Source organism: Lissotriton vulgaris, chromosome 3_1 (genome assembly GCF_964263255.1).
Source record: "Lissotriton vulgaris chromosome 3_1, aLisVul1.2, whole genome shotgun sequence".
Taxonomy (NCBI): Eukaryota; Metazoa; Chordata; class Amphibia; order Caudata; family Salamandridae; genus Lissotriton; species Lissotriton vulgaris.
The window spans coordinates 615,942,552-615,962,548 of record NC_141689.1 but is presented as its reverse complement, the minus strand read 5'-3'; positions in this window follow the sequence as shown (position 1 = coordinate 615,962,548).

Below are 19,997 nucleotides of genomic sequence, written 5' to 3'. Positions count from 1 at the left end.
TACCATGGGAGATGATGCATCAGTACCTTACTGACAGGGAAGGTAATGCATCAGTTCCTTACTGCAGTGCAGAGGAGGTGATGCGTCCGTTCCTTACTGTCAGGGGAGGTGATGCATCTGTACTGTACTGTGAGGGGAGGTGATGCGTCAATCTCCAGTCAAGTGGCCTCGGGTCCTTACTACTGGGCAACGTAGATAAACAACTTGGTGCATGGGTGCGATGTGTCAAAAATCGGGATGCGGTGGGTTGATGCGGCACTGGCGAAACTGGCACTGCGTCAATTTTCTAGCCTTGAAGCAGGTAATGCATTGATTTCTTTAGCTGTACAGCAGGGCCTGCTTTGGAGTCAGAGCGGGTGCCACGGATGCCGGTGAAAGTGCTTGGGACAAGGGCTGCAGTGATCTTTCAGCTGCATTGTTGGTGCTGTGTCGATTCTTTGGCCGCACTGCATGATGCATGACTTTTTCAGCCTCACATATGTGCTGCATCTGGAAACACAGGGGCTGGAGGTCGATGCGTGAATTTTCTTGAGTCGTTTGCAAGAAAACCACCTCCAAGGGCCCAGAACTGGATTTGACACCACTTGGCAAATCAGAACTCCAAACAGAGGTGTTCAGCAGCTACAGCTTAAGTCTTTGATGGCCCTGAGACTTCTTAACAGGGCAAGCACACACAAACCCTCAGAGAACCTTGGCAAGCAGGATACAGAAAGCAAAAATCCAGTCCTTTTATTGTCCAAGACAGAAGCAGAAAACAGCAGGCCAGCACACCACAGCAACACGCAGTGTGGCAGTTTCCCTCCTACAGCTTCTTTAGCTCTTCGTCTTGACATAATGTCCTCTTAGTCCAGAAGTGTTCTGAAGTTATGGTGTCACAGTTCGAGTATGTACACTTATTCTGCCTTAGAAGTAGTTTAACGTCAAAGGAAAGTCTTTGTAGTGCAAAAGATCATGCCTTTCCCTGACCTGGCTCCAGGCACACTTCAGGAGGGTGGAGACAGCTTTGTGTGAGGACAGGCACAGCCCTATTCAGCTGTCAGTGATAACTCCTTTCACCACTCTCACTCAGGAAGACCCCTCAGCCTGTTGATGGGCCATCAGGTTATGCAGGGCACACCTCAGCTCCCTTTGTGTGACTGTCATGAATGAATGCAGAGACAGCCCAACTGTCACCCTCCTTCAGACATGGATTCCACCCACAGGCAGGCAGAGGCACTGAATGCGGGAAGCAGGAAAATGTACACTTTCTAAAAGTGGCATTTTCAAACATGCAATTCAAAAACCAACTTCACTTAAGGGTGTTTTGTTAAATTGTGAGCTCGGGGATCCTAAACTCCAAATCTCTATCTCTTCCCAATTGGAGGTTACAAGGCAGCTCCAATGATAACCTATGGGAGATATAGTCCTTGCAATAGTGAAAAACGAAATTGGCAGTATTATACCATCAGGACATGTAAAACACACTGGTACATGTCCTACCTTTCAAATAGACTACACCCTGCCTATGGGGCTACCTTGGGCCTACCTTAGGGGTGCCTTACATGTAGTAAAAGGGAAAGTTCGGGCCTGGCAAATGGATGAACTTGCCAGGTCGACATTAAGCATGAGCGGAAAATCCATTCCGCTCGCGGATTTCGTGGATTTTCGGTAAATTTGCAATCCGCGAGATTCGCGAATTTCCCGCAAAATCCGCAAACGAAAATCCGCGAACGGAAGGGATTGGGTCAAAAGTTCAAGCTGACTTTTGTAACTCTTTTAGAATGGCGCCGGCAAGCTGCCAGAGCCATTCTAAAATAGTTACAAAAGTCAGCTTCAACAGGAAGCTCTAATAGATAAAGTAAAGCAGGTGCTGCTCAAATTCAGTTACACAATCATTAATCACCCCAATTAATGATTGTGTAACTTAATTTGACCTTCAACTGGAGCACCTGCTTTACTTTATCTATTAGTTCTTCCTGTTGAAGCTATTTCTAGCTATTTTAGAATGGCGCTGGCAGCTTGCCGGCGCCATTCTAAGTGGGGCTGAGGGCAGAAGGGCACAAAAGTGGGACAGAGGGCAGAAGGGGACAAAAAATGAGTGGGGCAGAGGGCAGAAGGGCACAGAAACAAGTGGTACAGAGGGCAGATGGGCATAAAAAACGAGAGGGTGGCAGTGATTAAGCAGGCAAAAAGAAAACCCTGCGAAATTGCAAAGCACCTTGCGAACACCCGAGAACACGCAAAGCCCCCGCGAACACGCACAAATAAAAAAATACGCAAATTTGCGCGAATTCGCGAATTTTGCGGATTGCCAATTCGCAAATCTGCAAATACGCGAATTGCCAATTCGCAAAATTCGCCCATGCTTAGTCGACATGCCCGTTTAAAGCTGCCCACACAGACACTGCAGTGGCAGGTCTGTGACATGTTTACAGGGCTACTCATGCGGGTGGAGCAATTAATGATGCACACCCACTAGCAGCTTTGAATTGCAGGCCCTGTGCACAAACAGTGCACTTCACTAGGGTCTTATCTATAAATCAAACAAGCCAATCATGGATAACTAATCATAATCGCAATTTACCCAGGGAGCACTTGCACTTTAGCACTGATCAGCACTGGTAAAATACCCAGAGTTCTAAAATCTGCAAAAACTGAATGCAGCACACAGTCAAAAAAAGGAGGTCAGAAGCAAAAAAGACAGGGAAAAAACACGCCAAAGATGCCAGGTCTAACAATATGCAAATAACATTTGCCTTATTACAGTGATGTCATGGCTTCCGTGATGTCTTTATCAACTGACAATAAGTAATTAAACCTGTATTTACAAATAAGAACGAATTAGAAGTAAACAAAGACACCGTATAATTGCAGATAGAGTCAGCAAGCCGACTCATTGAGTTAAACATTCTCCATAGACATCACCTATTGGCTTTATTGGTACTGATGTCTTTGGCATGGCTGTCTAGTTGCTGCTTGTGAGCAGGAGGTGAGCAATACACTGCACCAGCACATTAGTGTACTCTGGCTCAATGGGCGTGGGCTGGGGCACCTGGATTGGTCTGTCTGGCAGGACTGAGTACTGACTGAGGGCACCAGGTCAGCCAATGGAGCATGGACAGACAGGCATCTAGTAGTCCATGAATGCAGGCATGCCGGGTCCACCTCAGCCAAACCTATCCACTTGAATGCAATGGAAGGCACAGGTGACCGGACAAGGGGAGGCCAGGGCCTTCCACAGTCAAGGTTGGATGATCTCATGGGTTGTGTTTCATGTGTAACATGACAGGGACAGTATCAATACATCACAGATGTTGTGAGACTATATCCCAGCCTCAGTAGTTCTTGGTGTGAAAATGTGTGATTAATGATTGCTTTGGTCCTTTTGTGAGCAGAAAGTCCTGACCCTGTAAAAATATAATGCTTGTGTTCACCACAGTGAGTCACCAACAGAAATTAAATAACTGAGTTTGTCAATTTAACCAACCGTATACCCATCAATCATGTCCGTTTATAATATATGAGCTTAGTACAGGCTAATTGTGTATCAGATATCAAGGTGATCTGATTTCTTTTTGCATTGTTACATTTACATGTGCACCAAATTCGTCCCTTATCTAAAGTATCAGAAAGCTTTGAATCCATGTTCCAACCACATTGCCAAGCAGATGGTGTATCGTTGCTGATTGTTAATTTTCATTTGTGTAGATACATGATGAGCTTATGTAGCAGAAGGGTTTGAATCAATGTCTCGATTCACAGCCCACTGGTGCATAGATGACTATAGGTAAACGTGATCCATCTTGAAGATTTGACAGGGAGCTGTATGTCTAGACTCTTTCTTCTATGTGCTGTTCATAGACAAGGGAGGTTATGTATCTGACTCTCTTTTGTCCGTGCTGCTCTCAGAAAGAGTACCAAGTCCCTGACATCTTTCCCTTCTGTACAGTAATAAAAGCAGGAGTTTCTGCAGCAGGTGTGCATTCCTGCATGCGTGCATTCATCCATCCATTCATCTATTAGCACCAGTGATACCTCCACGGATCTGACAGACATACCCTGACTGTACTTCCGGCACCAGATATAAAGGACATTAAATGGCATCAACAATGCCAGAATACGGTAAGCATTGTTATCCCATGTCCTGAGCGATTTTAAGAAATAAAAAGCTTTAATGGTTGCTTGTATCTGAGTTTTGACAGTTTGCTTTGCTGCCTGAAAGTGCGATGCAGCTCTGTGAATTGGTACCTCCATGTGAGCTACTGTGTTTGCTATCGTCGTCTGCGTCTGCACCTGCAAGTTTTGCAATTCAAATTATTAATATACAAAATAAACAAAATCGGTGCCAGGACACAGCTGTGCCTTGCCCTACATTTAAGACTGAAAGAGTTGGTGCACTCCACATTGTTCCTAAAACGAACCCAGGTGGATATATCAAAGTGGAGAAAAATAGAAAATCAACCAATGGGGTCGCCAACCCCTTGCACCTCTCGTACAGTCATGACGAGCTGAGCTCGTCATGATTGCATTGTTTTCTGAGTTCTTTAGCACAGCAGGGGAATTGCTGCAGCAGTGATGGTGTTAAGATGTTGCCATAGTTTAGATCTATTGCCACAGTTGAAAGCGCTAGACGGATCCATGAAAGCCAGTTACTATGGACAGCCTTTTGCAATGTTATATTTGCTGGTGATAGGATCTAAGTTTAGGAACTGCTCTATCGTATCTAATCCCTTTATGCATGGCTCTGCCAGTTGCTTTAACCATAGAGTCCAGCAGTGAGATAGGTCATAGCAGTGGAAATCCAGCCGATTGACTTTTTTAAAGACCAGGACTATCATGGATCTGGACCAATGACTGGGCATCATGGACTGACAAGCACTGTTTAATACCTTGGTGAGTAAAGGAGCCCAGAGTTCTATATTTTCTCTATAGAGGTTCACGGGGACACCATCTGGACTGGTGCTTTGTTTGACGGGCTATGTTGTTGGGCTAAAGCAGTGGTCTTCAAACTTTTTTATTCCGCGCCCCCCCCAGTGTAGAAAAACAATTCGCTGGGCCTCCCCTCAAAATATTTCACAATCATTTTATTTAACTGCCAATGTTTAAATATGTCTAGACTTATTCAAACATTGCGTCTAAGTTCTGTCACTGTTTTAGAAATACAAACAAATACATGATTTCCAAACATACTATTCCGGTGAGGCAGGCCTTGCTAATGTGCAAAGGATCCAGTGTGGTTATTCGAAATGGCAGTGTGGGTCTTGGAGAAAATTTGAAGTCCCTTCCCTTTTGACACCTTCTCCCAGCCAGGATTTAAATGACACAGGGTGTGAATGAGGGCCCAGTACAGACGTGCTTAGTGCTGCTAATTTTTTTAGGCTGAAAACAAACTATAATGTTTCTTTTGGCCAGAGCCTGGCCCCCCCCCCCCCCGGGATCACTCGAAGCCCCCTTAGGGGGCCCGCCCCCCCAGTTTGAAGACCTCTGGGCTAAAGTAACCCCTGTAGAGACTAAAAGAAATAGTCTAGACACACCAGAGAGCCAGAAATTATGGAATCCATGTTGGAGCAAGAGTTGATTTTAGCATGGTAGATCTTGTTAATATTACATAGTTACTTATTAGCATTAATATATACCTCTTGACTGGCCATAAGTCCACTGTGTGTGGTTCCTGAATTAACTGTATGACAAAATGCCTTAGAATCTTTCATCTTGCGTGCCACCATTAAAAACTCCCCTGCGTTCTTTTTTAATTCTGATTTTCAATTTACTAACGTGCCTTTTAACCCCTTCGATGCTCATAACGAGCTCAGCTCGTCATGCAGTACACTGGTCGTGTGCTTATGACGAGCTGAGCTCGTCATGAACAATGGAATTCAAGGATCAACAGCACAGAGGGGGAATTGCTGCAGCAGCGATAGTGTTAAACTAATTCAAAGGAGGACTACCTCGTCCTTGCTCCTTGGTTTACTGACCAATGCAGTTTGAATGCATCTATTAGCAAATGCACTAGCTTTATCAAATTATCTAGATGTTCTATTATCAGTCTGTCATAATGGTTTCATTACTGGGCTACTTTTTACACTACCTAATTGAGTAAAGGAATTTGTAACCTCGCATGTGTGGCCTCAAGTGAAAGACAAGGTGTCGTATCGTCATTGCCTGACCTCTGTCTAGGGACAGGGCAGGCAAGGCAGGAAGGGGCGTGGGCAGAGGGCGGAAGGAAAGGGTACAAGTCAGTTAGGAGTATGGCATGGTAGAATAAAGAAGTGCCTGATAATTAGTCTTGGCTCCTGTGTTTTATTGGGGCCAAAGGCGACACTGGTGACGAGGGTGGGATTCCTGAACACCCATTCCATACTGTGACAGCCCCAGCGGTCCGTGTACGCCCCGACAACAGAGAGCCTGCAGCCTGCTACCGGCGACGTGAAAGAGCGCAAAACGCGAAAGGCGCTCCACACATCACGTAGGATGCTGCCTGGGAGCGCGACGGCTCCGACACTGTGGATTCTGCTTGCATGCAGCGTTGGTGACGTGCCAAGACTGCCCTACCCAACAGACTATAAAATCTGATGCCCGAGTCAGAAAACAGCGCAAAATGGTGGACAGCACCAGCGAGTGTTCCTGACCCTGCCGACTGGGAGCGGAAGGCGTGAGGGTGAGTCCCGAGCGCTAGAATAACCGGCAAACCCGAATTCTTCAAAGAAATGGGCATTAAAGCGAGAAAAGAAACAGTGGTTTAAAAGCAACACAGTGTGTCCCGAGTGGCGGCCATCTTGAAGTCAGGCACCGGCCATAGACATCCCTTGAATTTCAGAGGTCTACCATTTTGGAGTCAGGCAACATCGAATTTAATACACTCAAGTTACTAAGCAAGCACTGTTGAAGTCAAGCAATATTAAATTAAACAACAGCCAGCTGAGTGACCTCATTAAATGGAAATGTCTGTCACTAGCTCGACAGGTGCTTCAGAGTACAAGACCCCAAGCAGAAGTTAATAGCCCTGCAAAATTTGGTGGGGAAAGACATCACGCAGATCATCAAAGAACTGCCTAATGCGACTACCCCCCCTATGATGACGTAAAGGGAGCCCTTGACCGGAGGTTTCTACACAAACGCAACCTGGATTACGAACGCTACACATTCAATCTAGCCGCCCAAGAAAAAGACGAGCGCATGTGTGACTTCATTGTGCGCATCAGGCGATTAGCTCGCCACTTCGAGTTCGAAGCTTTCACCACTGAAGACGCGTTGCGACTACGCATAATTGAAGGCTGCCAATCCGAATCATTGCGCCGGCGACTGTTGAAGAAGCACTACGCTCTCGAAGAAATGACACGAATCAGCGACCAAGGAGAAGATCACGCAAGGAAAATGGAGACTAACAAGACTGAGAAAAAGGAGCAAGCATTCAGAATGCAAGCTCACAAGGAGAAGAAGCACCGGACAGGCCATCATAGGCCAAGCAAGCCGACACGCTTTGCAACTTCCCGGAGGACGTCATCACGGCAGGAGTCGCGACACACCAAGTCCAGCAAAACGGCACCAGCGTGCTACAGGTGCGGCCAGGACTATCCCCATTCAGGACAGTGTCCAGCTATCGGTCAGCGATGTCATCGCTGCGGCAGGGAGAATCACTTCAAAGTGGTCTGTCAGACTCAACGATTGGGGCGAAGATCATCCAAGCATCGATCCACCACACAACATCACGCTTGTGCAGTGAAAGGAAGAGAAGAACGGTCCTCTAGTTCATCCCGGTCGAGTGTCTGGTCTGCAAGCTCATATCGATCATGGAGATCAACTTCCAGTGAGTCATCATCACCCACGCCTGTGTCACAAGACAGTGACGAATACATCTGTATGGTGTCAGACCCGGACCGGCTAAAGAAATACCCTAAACTAGACATACGAATAGGAGACCATCCCGCCAAGTTTGTCCTAGACTCAGGAGCCTCTCTAAACTACATCTGTGCGCTTGAATACCAAAGTATGAAACCACTGCCTAAATTAGAACCTACAGCTGTCCGAATATTTACCTGGATGTCCCGAAAGCCACTGCCATGCCTAGGCCGTTTCAGCACAACTCTATCATAAAAGGATCGACAAATTCCAGCCTACATTCATGTCGTCGAAGGCCTGGAACTGGCTGACTGCCTGCTCAGTCTGCCAACGGCCGAAAGATTGAAGCTCGTGGTGTTGTAAATAAAACAGCGATAATGTTAAGCATTCGCTGAAGACATGCTATTGTGTCTTCATTGTAGTTTTCCCGCTCATACTTGAATGTAGGCCGGACTCCATCTTGTTTTCCGGCGTCCATCTTGTAGGTTACACTCTGCCATGTGCTCGCCACGAGGCAAGTCCTACCTCACTGACGGTCACCCCTGGAGTTTGCCCAGCAACAGGCTATAAATAGTTCCAGGTTGTTTAGCGCATTCCCAGTGCGTGTAACATCTGTTTCTGCTTAGAGGGGATTGGAATGTGCATTAGAGGGGTTCCATGAACCCTTAACTCCACCCATGTATCGATCATGTTTGAGAAATGTCCATATAAGGTCGTAAATCATGCTGTAACCGCCCACTTATGAGCCCCTTCTTTGTGTATAATAGGGGACCGCATGTCCGAGTTCTTTGTGCTACCTTGTCCAATACTGTAGAGTGTTGTGTGGGCTGTAGTACCACCTTTGAAGGTTTATTAAACTATGTTTTTGTATTTCCAGTTTCCGTGTCAATTTCTTATGTAGTCTGAGGACTTTGCGTACAGAAGGGCGAACCCTTTTCGCACTCACAGGCCTTTCTGAGGCCTGTACTCATCAATTGGCGCCCGTCACGTGGGGCTCATCGGCGACTCGGATGCTTGAAGGACTGGTCGTGATGAAGGATTGGAACCTTACCTGGGATGTGATCACTGCCAGCGGCGCTTTTAGTCCTGGCATCCCGAGGTATTCTTCCTTCCTTTCCGATCTGACCATCTGAGTGGCGCCGGTCATCGACTGAGATCTCGTCTGTCGGTTTGCCGCGTAGTGGCCGTTAGGCGAATTCGGATCTTGGCAGTTGGAATCTGTATGCTCTTGATTGGTAAGAATCGTTGTACGATCCTTGCTCCGAGCCTTTGATAGTCTTGTTTGGCAAGGCAGTTTTATACGCTTGCCCCAACTAATTTGATTGATTGTTTGGTAGTGACTTGTCATATTATTGATTCTGTGAATGTATATATGAGTTGCAACCCATATAGGCAGGCAATGTGGGGATATTTCTCCTGATCTGTGAATTTGAGCGGCGCAACATTTTAAGTGCCATTTAATTATAATATTGCATACTCTGCACTATTTTTTTTTAGACATGCCTGTTTTTAGCGCACTCCGTAAGTGGTAATGCTGTTTTGGAAATGACCGGTTGGTACTTAAAGAATCACAGCCGGCTCCCCAAGAGGGGACGCCGAATAGAGACATGTACGTCAAATTTGGTCTTTCCCCCATAATGTAAGCACGTTGTGGAGGAAATATACAAAGAAGGATCCTGAGTTGCGATGGCCTATGTATGGATCGGTTGATTTGAAGTTGAGTATGTGGAGCAGTGTATGTGTAAGAGGCGAGTGAGGCAAGATATGTTTGAATGTATACAAATGTGGGTGAAAGAGGTGCGAGAGCGTGAGAAGCGTGAGCAAGCACTGATCGAGAAAGAGCAGCGAAAGAGTGAGCGTGAGAAGGCGCATGAGGTGAAAAAGCGCGAAGCAAAGGAATTAGAAGAGAAGCCGGAGAATGAACGTCGGTTGCAAATATCTGGCCAGTACCCTGTTCGTCAGCCTCTCTATCCTGTCCTTAATAAATCGGATGATGATTTTTCGTTATTAGATCGTTCACCACCGCCGTACGCTGGTCCGTCCGCCCCGAGTGGAGGAGATCAAGATTCCAAACCGCCCGGACAGAAAGTGGATACGCGGTCTATGTTGTCGACCGACCGTATGACTGAGCTTCGTAAGATTGCTCATCGGGTTAACAAAGATTCTATTACTCTCGCTGACTTGTTGACAGAACTAGAGTCATGGGAAGATAGGGAGAAGTTATATTTTACTGATTATCTTTCTAATGAAGTAATGTCAGCTTTTTGAAAATACTCCGATGTTCTTGAACCAGATGATGTGATAGCTGATGCAAAAGGATTGCGTAAAGGTCTTTTTTCTCCTTCTCAGGTTCCTGCTGCGATTCAACGGTTATTTACGTTATGGGATGACACGTTTCAGCTACGGGACGACGCACGGAAACGGAAAGCCGGCGAGGACCAATTGAATCCGACTGGCGGCGGGAAGCAGTCATCCATCTTTTATTCAGATAAGATCGATGCAGTGCATGTTAAACCAATGCGGGAGGCGGTGCCTTTGTATGTTCCTCCTAAAGGAGCGGGTACTAGTTCAGATAGAGGGTCAGCGGATGCTCAAGGGTATTTTATCTATAATTGGGTTTATACTCCTTGGAATAGGGCAGACGTTATGGCATTGAAGGCAGCATTACCTGATCCTCGAAAGAATCCCGCAGCCTTTTATGAGGAAGTTGAGGGGGCTTTGAATTCTTGTACCATGACTCTGGCAGATATTGACTTATTCTTTGGGCTTATATTACCCCAGATATGTGGAGGTCAATACGAAAGGTTGATGACCTTCAGGCATTTAAAGCTCGATTGGCGGACCTTGAGGATGAGGACAGGGAGAGGAAACCAGCACAGAAGCAGCCCCAGGCCATTTTAGATCTTCCCGCTGCAATTTTAGCTAAATTAAAAACGCTTATTCCCCCTAAAAAGATTGATTGGACTATGTTAGCGTCATGTAAACAGAAAGTAGATGAATCCGTTTCAGATTTCTTCTCACGCTTTGTAGAAACATTTCATGATTTTAGTGGTCAATCACTTACGGACGACACGGGTCGACACCTTTTTGTTGATAAATATGTTTCAAATTTATTACCAAGTATAGCAGCTCGATTAAAAGCGAGTGAAAGTTCTTGGACGACTTTGACACCAGCATCCCTCCTGACGATGGCTTAGTATTACGAGCATCAGGAATTAGAAGCAAAGGGTAGTGAGGAAAAGAAATCTAAAGATCTAAAAATGAAGGTTATGTTAGCGCAGGTATATGGGCCGCCCCGTAAAGGTAATGATCGGGTGGCAGGAATTTTTCTAACTCTCCTTCGGGCAGTACTGATTTGGCCCGGCATCAATGTGCATATTGTAGGCAGAAAGGCCATTGGGCGAACGAGTGCCCGGTGTTATGTGCACAGCGCCAGGAGCGGGGGCAGGGGTCTATGAGGGGTAGAGGAAATTTTTCAGGCCCTAGAAACAACACGAATGACCGAGCAAGATTTGATTCTAATATGCGACCCCGAGATGGGTCCAATGTTTTTGATCGACGGAATCAGTACCAAATGTCTGACTATGCACTTCCCGAACAGCATGATTCACAGGATGCATAGGATTGCGTAGGATGGGGTAAGGAATCAGTTGAAGTGCCAGTACAGCAGAGGGGTCCTTATGTTACAGCACATGTTTTGGGCTCTACTGATCGGCTCCTGGTTGATACAGGAGCTACTCGTAGTGCTTTGTCCAAAAAATTGCTTCAGAGGGCTCCCCTGTCTGGCTCAATAATTACGTCAATAGCGTTCGCTGGAACGCCTTCTGTTAGCCCACTATCACAACCTCTTGCACTTTATGTAGATCAGTTTGCTGCACCATGTCCATTCCTACTCTCCCCAAAAACGCCTGATAATATCGTGGGCCTGGACATGCTCAAATATTTTCGGGCCACAATACGGTGCTCCCTTGAGGGGGTACGTGTTATTCTGAATGATAATTATCCACCAATGGAGAGGGTGTACATGATAACAGTAGAGGCTGCACTGGCCTCTTTGCCTGAGTCTTTGTGGGCCACGTCCGATACCGACGTGGGACAGATGATCATCCCTCCGGTGCACATCAGTGTCAAGGAGGGAGCTGTGCTGCCACGCCTGCCTCAGTATCGGATTTCACAGGAGGGGGAGGAGGCGCTTATACAGACAGTGCAGGATTGATTAAAGTAGGGGTGGTTGAAGAAGTTCCATATAATGTGTGTAACAGTCCTATACTACCGATTTTGAAGAAAGACACTGACACCAGGATCTATCGATTTATTATCGATTTGAGGGAGGTTAATAAGATAGTGATACCTCAATACCCAGTGGTTTCTGATATCACGAGACTCCTTACTTTGGTCCCGCCAACAGCAACAACGTTCTCCGTTATAGACTTGAAGAATGCTTTCTTTTCGATCCCTATTCATCCTGACAGCCGATATCTTTTCGGCTTCACGTTGAATAATATGTCGTACAGATTCTGTAGAGTTCCTCAAGGCTATACTGAGAGCCCTAGCATTTACAGTCAGGCATTGAAAAGACAATTGGATTATTTTGTTTTACCCGACGGTGTGGCGCTTATACAATATGTCGATGACATCTTGTTGGCTGCCGACACCCCTGAGCAATGTGAAGAGTGCACTTTGTCCTTACTTACCTTTTTGGAATCCCACAATCACAAAGTATCGAAAAAGAAACTGCAATATTGTAGACCAAAGGTAACCTACTTAGGTCACCTTTTGTCTAAGGATGGACGTGCACTTACACCAGATCGTATTCAAGCCATCTTAGACACACCAGTACCCTCCACGCAGAAAGAAGTTTGAGCCTTTTTGGGTCTTACCTCCTTTTGTAGACAGTGGATATTAGGGTTTTCATACATAGTTAAACCACTGTTTGGCCTGTTGACAAAGGAAACCCCAGCCCTCCTTCCATGGACGGATGAATGTGAGAATGCTTTTCACCAATTACATCAGACCCTTTTTTCAGCACCAGTATTAGGCACTCCTGATTACACAAAGCCCTTTACATTGTATGTGCATGAGAGAGATGGATGCGCGTTATCAGTGTTAGTGCAGATGCACGGCGATAAGCTGCGCCCTTGTGCATACTTCTCGGCAGTACTTGATCCTGTTGCTCGAGCGTTGCCTGGGTGTTTTTGCTCAGTTGCGGCGACAGCTGTGTCAATACGCCAGAGTGAAGGGATAGTCTTATCTCATAAGCTGTTGGTGTTGGTCCCCCATGCTGTTGATGCCCTTTTGAATCAGACAAAGACGCAGCATTTAACTAGTGCTCGTCTGACAGGATACGAGCTGACATTGTTGGCTCCTCATATAACTTTGAAGAGATGTGCAACGTTGAATCCAGCTACGTTGTTGCCCTTCCCAGCGACTCAGCCTGAGGCGCAAGAGACGCATGACTGTGTCTTTGTGACCGAGGAACAGACAAAGGGTCGTATTGATTTACAAGATACGCCCTTTTCAGATGTGGATGGAGAGCTGTGGGTGAATGGGTCCAGTTTTAAGTTACCAGACGGAACCACTTCCGCAGCATATGCAATTACCACATTACACACGATAGTGGAGACAGCACGCATACCACAGAAATCAGCTCAGGCAGCAGAACTGATAGCGTTGATACGAGCTTGTGAGCTTAGTGCAGGATTATGTGTGAATGTTTACACAGACTTCCGCTATGCTTTCGGAGTAGCGCACGATTTTGGCCTGCTCTGGAAGGAAAGCGGCTTTTTGACATCACATGGAACTCAGATAATGTATGGAGAATTAGTACAAAATCTCGTGACTGCATTAACGCTCCCTAAGAAGATAGCTATAGTGAAATATAGTGCACACAAGAAAGTGACAGACAAAGTGGGACAAGGAAATGCGTTTGTAAACCGAGTAGCACGTGAAACTGCGATGCAGCCTGGCTCCACGTCGATGTATGTTGTGAAGTTACAAGCTGAACGGTGGCACGATGCTAGGGAAAAAGTACAAGAGATGCAAAAGACTGCTACTGAGAAAGAACGAGACCAATGGTCCAAAGATTGAGAGTTGGATGATGAGGGTTGTTGGAGGAATAAGCAGATGGATAAGTGGAAGTTACCCACAGCCTTCGTACAACCTATGGTTCAGATGGCACATGGAATAGCACATGTTGGAGCTTCGGCAATTGTGAAATTGCTTACCCAAGTTTGGGAGCATCCAGAAATTGCTAGCACAGCTAAAAGAGTGGTACAGACCTGCATGATTTGCCTTAAATATAATCCAGGAAAAGGGACACGAACTCCAGCAGGAGGATCTCCCACTGCACCTTTTGAAGTATTGCAAATGGATTATATTCAGCTGGAACGCTGTAATAATCTGAAGTATTTCCTGGTTGTGGTTTGTGCATTCAGCAAATGGATTGAGGCATACCCTACTAAGGACAATACTGCAATGACTACTGCTAAGGTGCTTCTGAAGGAATTCTTTCCTCGTTTTGGTGTTTGTAGATTGTTGTAGAGTGATAACGGGCCCCATTTTGTGGCGGACGGTATTAAGTATGTCCTGAAGGGATTAGGCATCGTGCAGAAGTTCCACGCAGTATTCCACCCACAATCAGCAGGATTGGTGGAAAAATACAATGGCATGCTTAAATTGAAGATCGCGAAAATACAGGCTTCTACTTCTCTGACTTGGCCAGATGCTCTGCCTTTGGCGTTGTTGTCTATCAGATCGGTACCACACTCTCGGACGGGCCTAACGCCTTATGAGATAGTTTTCGGGCGCCCCATGAATATATGGGGGGTGCCCAAACCGAGTGCAGTGCATGATGTACCTTGTGTTTTAATGAATGACTATTTAGCACAATTAACTGATAGCTTGGTTTCCATTCATCAACAGGTTCGAGAAGCACTCCCTGATCGATCCATAGGAGAAGGTCACAATCTCTGGCCTGGTGATTTCGTCCTTGTAAAGTCCTTTGAGAGGTCGAGTAGTCTGGAGCAGAGATGGGGTGGCCCTGAACAGGTCCTCCTAGCCACAAGAACAGCAGTACGAGTGACGAATCGCAGGAACTGGATCCATTCTATCCACTGCCTGAAAGTGCAACCTGATCTGGTGGAACCTGCTGTGCTGACTGATCATCGAGATATCCTGACTACGGAGAGAGGCCGTGCTGTGGTACCTGACGATTCTGAGGAGTTCTTCCCGGACCAAACAACGCCTGCATCGAGAAGATACAATCTGCGTCCAAGGAAAGAATCTGCAATTAAATGAGAAGTTGTCAGAACGGTCCCTAGGTTTGTGAAACGGAGAGCCAATGAGGCAAGGGGGGGGGGATCAGCCATGCATTAGAGTAGTGACACCCGTCTTGGCCCGATGGTGAATAAAACAATGGCTACCTACGGGGTAAGAGTTCTGACAACACTTTAGTTTCAGGAAAATACTGTGTGCATTTTGCTCGAGATGGATAAAAGAAGGATTTTTTGTTCTGTAGGGTTCATTTTCGTTATAGCAGTCATTGCTACAGTCATGTGGTTTGTTGAGGAGAAAGCTCCTGCCCGTGAACTGTATGTTGTTTCTACTCCAGTCCCTGATGAGCACTTTTTCTATACACTCCCTTATCAAGAGTTGAAACATCGACAGTCATATCTGAACAACACTTTCATTCAGATGTTGCATCATACCCATGTTGCTACAAATGCCACAGATTGCGGGATATGTGGGATGATGCCAGCGCATCAAAAGAAAGGATGAACACCGTTCATACCACTTCCCTTTTTGCACAATGGCTCTTGTAGAGCATGGTACACTTTGCTTTTTTCTACAAGGAAGCCTACAGTAGGACGATTGATTTTCAAACTGAACAAGGAATGTCATCAAGATAAAGATGGCTATCCACAAGCCAACGGAACTATATGGGAGTGGGAAGAATATCGACCGGACAATGAATCGACCCCTTATATCTTCATGAACACTAGAGACACTGTTGGACAAGAGAAGTTCGTGATTTCAGTGGCCCAAGCACAAGCTGATTTATGTGTACAAAGTGTAGGCCACATTCCTGTAGGTGTTAGTGACTGTATTGTTGTATTGAACATTGATGGCCTGAATAACGGTACTTTCCTTGCTTCACATAGCACCTATTTTGTATGTGGGAATAAGGACTATTATCGATTACCAGCCGGATGGTCTGGAGTATGTTATGTATCGTTTTTATTGCCACCTGTATTTTTGGCACCTGCCTCATATCATAAAGACTTGAAGTTGTTAAATAATGTAACTGTGAACAGATTAAAACGGACTTTATCCATAGATGATGTTGATCAGACGGACACCAGTCTGCAGCAGTACATAGATTTCAATTTAGGATTGTTTTTCTTTGTGGGAGCTGCTCTGAATAGCAGGAAGATACGGCGATTAACAAGAGTAGTGGAAGCTGTTACTAATCAAACTGCTGCAGCTCTTGGGAACCTTACTGAAGAGCTACAAATTACTAGGATTGTTGCGTTGCAGAACCGAATGGTTCTCGACGCTATATTAGCAGATAGAGGTGGAGCTTGTAGAATTATTGGAAGTAGCTGTTGTGTGTTCATACCTGACCACACTCCTTCTGTGTATAAAGCTATTAACAAATTACACAAAATTGCAGCTGATATACATCAAGAAAATGGATCTTGGACTTTCTCTGGGTGGTTCTGGACCCTAATTTCCACATGGGGTTGGAAGGTTCTTACTGGGCTATGCATAATTGTTGTCATATTATTCACCTGCTGTGTATGCATTCAATGTAGCCCTATGATATGCTCGTTATGTGTCTCACTTTGTGTACCTAATAAACAAGCTGTTGCGGATGCTGCCCATAAGAAAACTATAACTAGAGAGATAGCGGATATGATGAGCATCGATATAAATGATGAGTATTTAGATTATCCTAGAAAACCGAACGCTTCAGCAAATGCTGAAAGGGTCGTCTGTTGTAAATAAAACAGCGATAATGTTAAGCATTCGCTGAACTCATGCTATTGTGTCTTCATTGTAGTTTTCCCGCTCATACTTGAATGTACGGCCGGACTCCATCTTGTTTTCCGGCATCCATCTTGTAGGTTACACTCTGCCGTGTGCTCGCCACAAGGCAAGTCCTACCACACTGACTGTCACCCCTGGAGTTTGCCCAGCAACAGGCTATAAATAGTTCCAGGTTGTTTAGCGCATGCCCAGTGTGTGTAACATCTGTTTCTGCTTAGAGGGGATTGGAATGTGCATTCGAGGGGTTCCATGAACCGCTAACTCCACCCATGTATCGATCATGTTTGAGAAATGTCCATATAAGGTCGTAAATCATGCTGTAACCGCCCACTTATGAGCCTCTTCTTTGTGTATAAAAGGGGACCGCATGTCAGAGTTCTTTGTGCTACCTTGTACAATACTGTAGAGTGTTGTGAGGGCTGCAGTACCACCTTTAAAGGTTTATTAAACTATGTTTTTATATTTCCAGTTTCCGTGTCAATTTCTTATGTAGTCTGAGGACTTTGCTTACAGAAGGGAGAACCCTTTTCACACTTGCAGGCCATGCTGAGGCCTGTACTCATCAGTGGAACTCCTTTACATGACAGAAGATGCCCCAGACATTGTCGCTAAATTTCCGTACCTCTTCAAAGGGCTTGGAAAGCTCAACCAATTCAAGGTAAAACTACACATCGATAAGCGTGTGACTCCAGTGGCGCAACACAACAGGAAGGTGCCTTTCCACCTACAGCAAGCTGTAGACGATGAACTCCAAGATCTACTAAAGACAGACATCATTGAGTGTACATCGGGGCCAACCCCGTGGGTATCACCTGTAGTGGTAGTACCCAAGAAAGGGCAAGACAACAAAGTGCGTCTGTGTGTGGACATGCGCGTGCCTAACACGGCTATCGAGCGAGAACGCCACCCAGGACCACACATTAGCAATATGATCGCTCGTCTTAATGGAGCCACTGTATTCTCGAAACTCGATCTCAATAAGGGTTACCACCAACTGGAACTACATGACAAGTCACGTTACATCACGACCTTCACAACCCACCAATGACTTTTTCGTTACAAGCGATTGAACTTCATCTCTTCGGCCGCCGAGATTTTCCAAGAAGCTATTCGGCGAGTAATCCAAGGGATCCCCAATGCTTTCAATTAAAGCGATGATCTCCTAGTGTTCGGAAAAGACCAGACCGAGCCTGACACCGCTCTAGACAGAGTATGCCACGCACTACTGAACGCCAACTTAACCCTGAACGCAGATAAATGTGAATTCCACAGGACGACCCTGAAATTTTATGGTCACATCTTTTCCAGAGATGGTATTAAACCAGACCCAGAGAAAGTGTCTGCCCTTGCAGACACTCCAACACCACGAAACATCAGTGGCCTCCGTTCATTTCTTGGAATGGCAAGCTATTATGCACGCTACATTCGGGACTACGCTACTGTCAGCTATCCCCTCAGGGAGCTCACCCGACAAGGCCAGCCATTTGCATGGACAGCTGCCTGTGAACACTCCTTCAACAAAATCAAACACGCTGTCAGCTCTGCCATCAACCTAGCATACTTCGACTCTAGGAAAAGAACGTAAATTACTGTTGAGGCCAGCCCGGTGGGCCTGGACTACATTCTGGCAAAGTATCAGGAGGACTCAGAACAACGCCACATCATCGCCTATGCCAGTCGCAGTCTCACCGACACCAAGAAGGCGTACTCCCAACCAGAAAAAGAGAGTCTGGCGGTGGTGTGGGCCTGCGAGCACTTCCATTTCTTCTTGTATGGCAAACACTTTACCATCATTACGGACCACCAAGCCCTTGTCACCATCTTTGGTAATCCCAAAGCCAAGATGCCTCCACGCATTGAACGATGGGGACTATGTCTCCAGGACTTTATTTACACCATCATCCATAAACCGGGGAAGTCAGAAATCCGGCAGACTACATTTCCTGACACCCTCAGACACTCACCAGCGAAAAGTGCTCGCTGGCAGAAGAGTATATTCATTTTGTCATCGACACTGCCTGACCACCTACAGTTCCCCTAGAGGCGATCCAGGAAGCGTCTATCCAAGACCCTGTCCTACAAGATGTCATAGGTCGTATACGCAGCAACTCATGGCGACATGTGAAAGACAACCCCCAGAACTCTGGTCAGAGTGTCCAAGAACTGGTAGCGTTCAAGCACATCCAAGAAGAGCTGTCTATCAGTGAAGATGGTTTGCTCCTGAGAGGGGGAAGGATTGTGATTCCACAAGGACTACGGCAAGGAGTGATCAACCTTGCTCATGAAGGTCACAGAGGGATAAGTGCCACAAAAAGGCCCTACGGGAGCGTGTCTGGTTCCCGACACTTGATCAGATGGTGGAGGCCACTCGCAAGGACTGTGTCTCGTGCCAATTAGTGAGCCGTGACGAACCACCAGCCCCTCTACAAATGTCAGAGCTACCAGAAGGGGTATGGCAACAGGTCGCCATCGATTTCTTCGGCCCTCTAAAATCAGGCCAATGCATTGTCGTCATCATGGACGAATACTCCCGATTTCCATTTGCGCACCTATTGTCTTCCACCAAGTCGACCACAGTGATCCCAGTTCTCGACTGAACCTTTGCGGTGTGGGGCATTCCGCTGCGAGTCAAGTCTGACAATGGGCCGCCGTTCAATGGCCACCAATTTGCAGAGTTCGCAAAACACCTTAACTTTAAGCACCAGAAGATCACACCCCTATGGTCTCAAGTTAACGGCATGGTGGAGCTGGAGCGCTTTATGGGAACTCTGAAAAAAGTGGTTCAACAAGCGGAACTGGCTCGTCGAGATATCCAACAAGCTCTGAATGAAGTGCTGCGGGCATGTGAGTGATTAGTGATTAGGTTCTTATATAGCGCACTACCACTCCAAGGAGTATCTTGGCGCTTCGACTCCAAGTTGTTTGATAATGATGAGAGGTGATGATGTTAGGTGATCGTACAAGAAGAGGATCATAGCAGTGCTTTGTAATCTGATTCTGACAAAGAGTAGATCCAAGTTTTTAGGGTTTTCCTAAAACTGAGTTCCGTTGTATTTTGGCGTAGAGACAGAGGGAGGTTGTTCCAAGCCTTTGCTCCGATGACTGCAAGGGATTTTCCTCCCTTGGTCGTT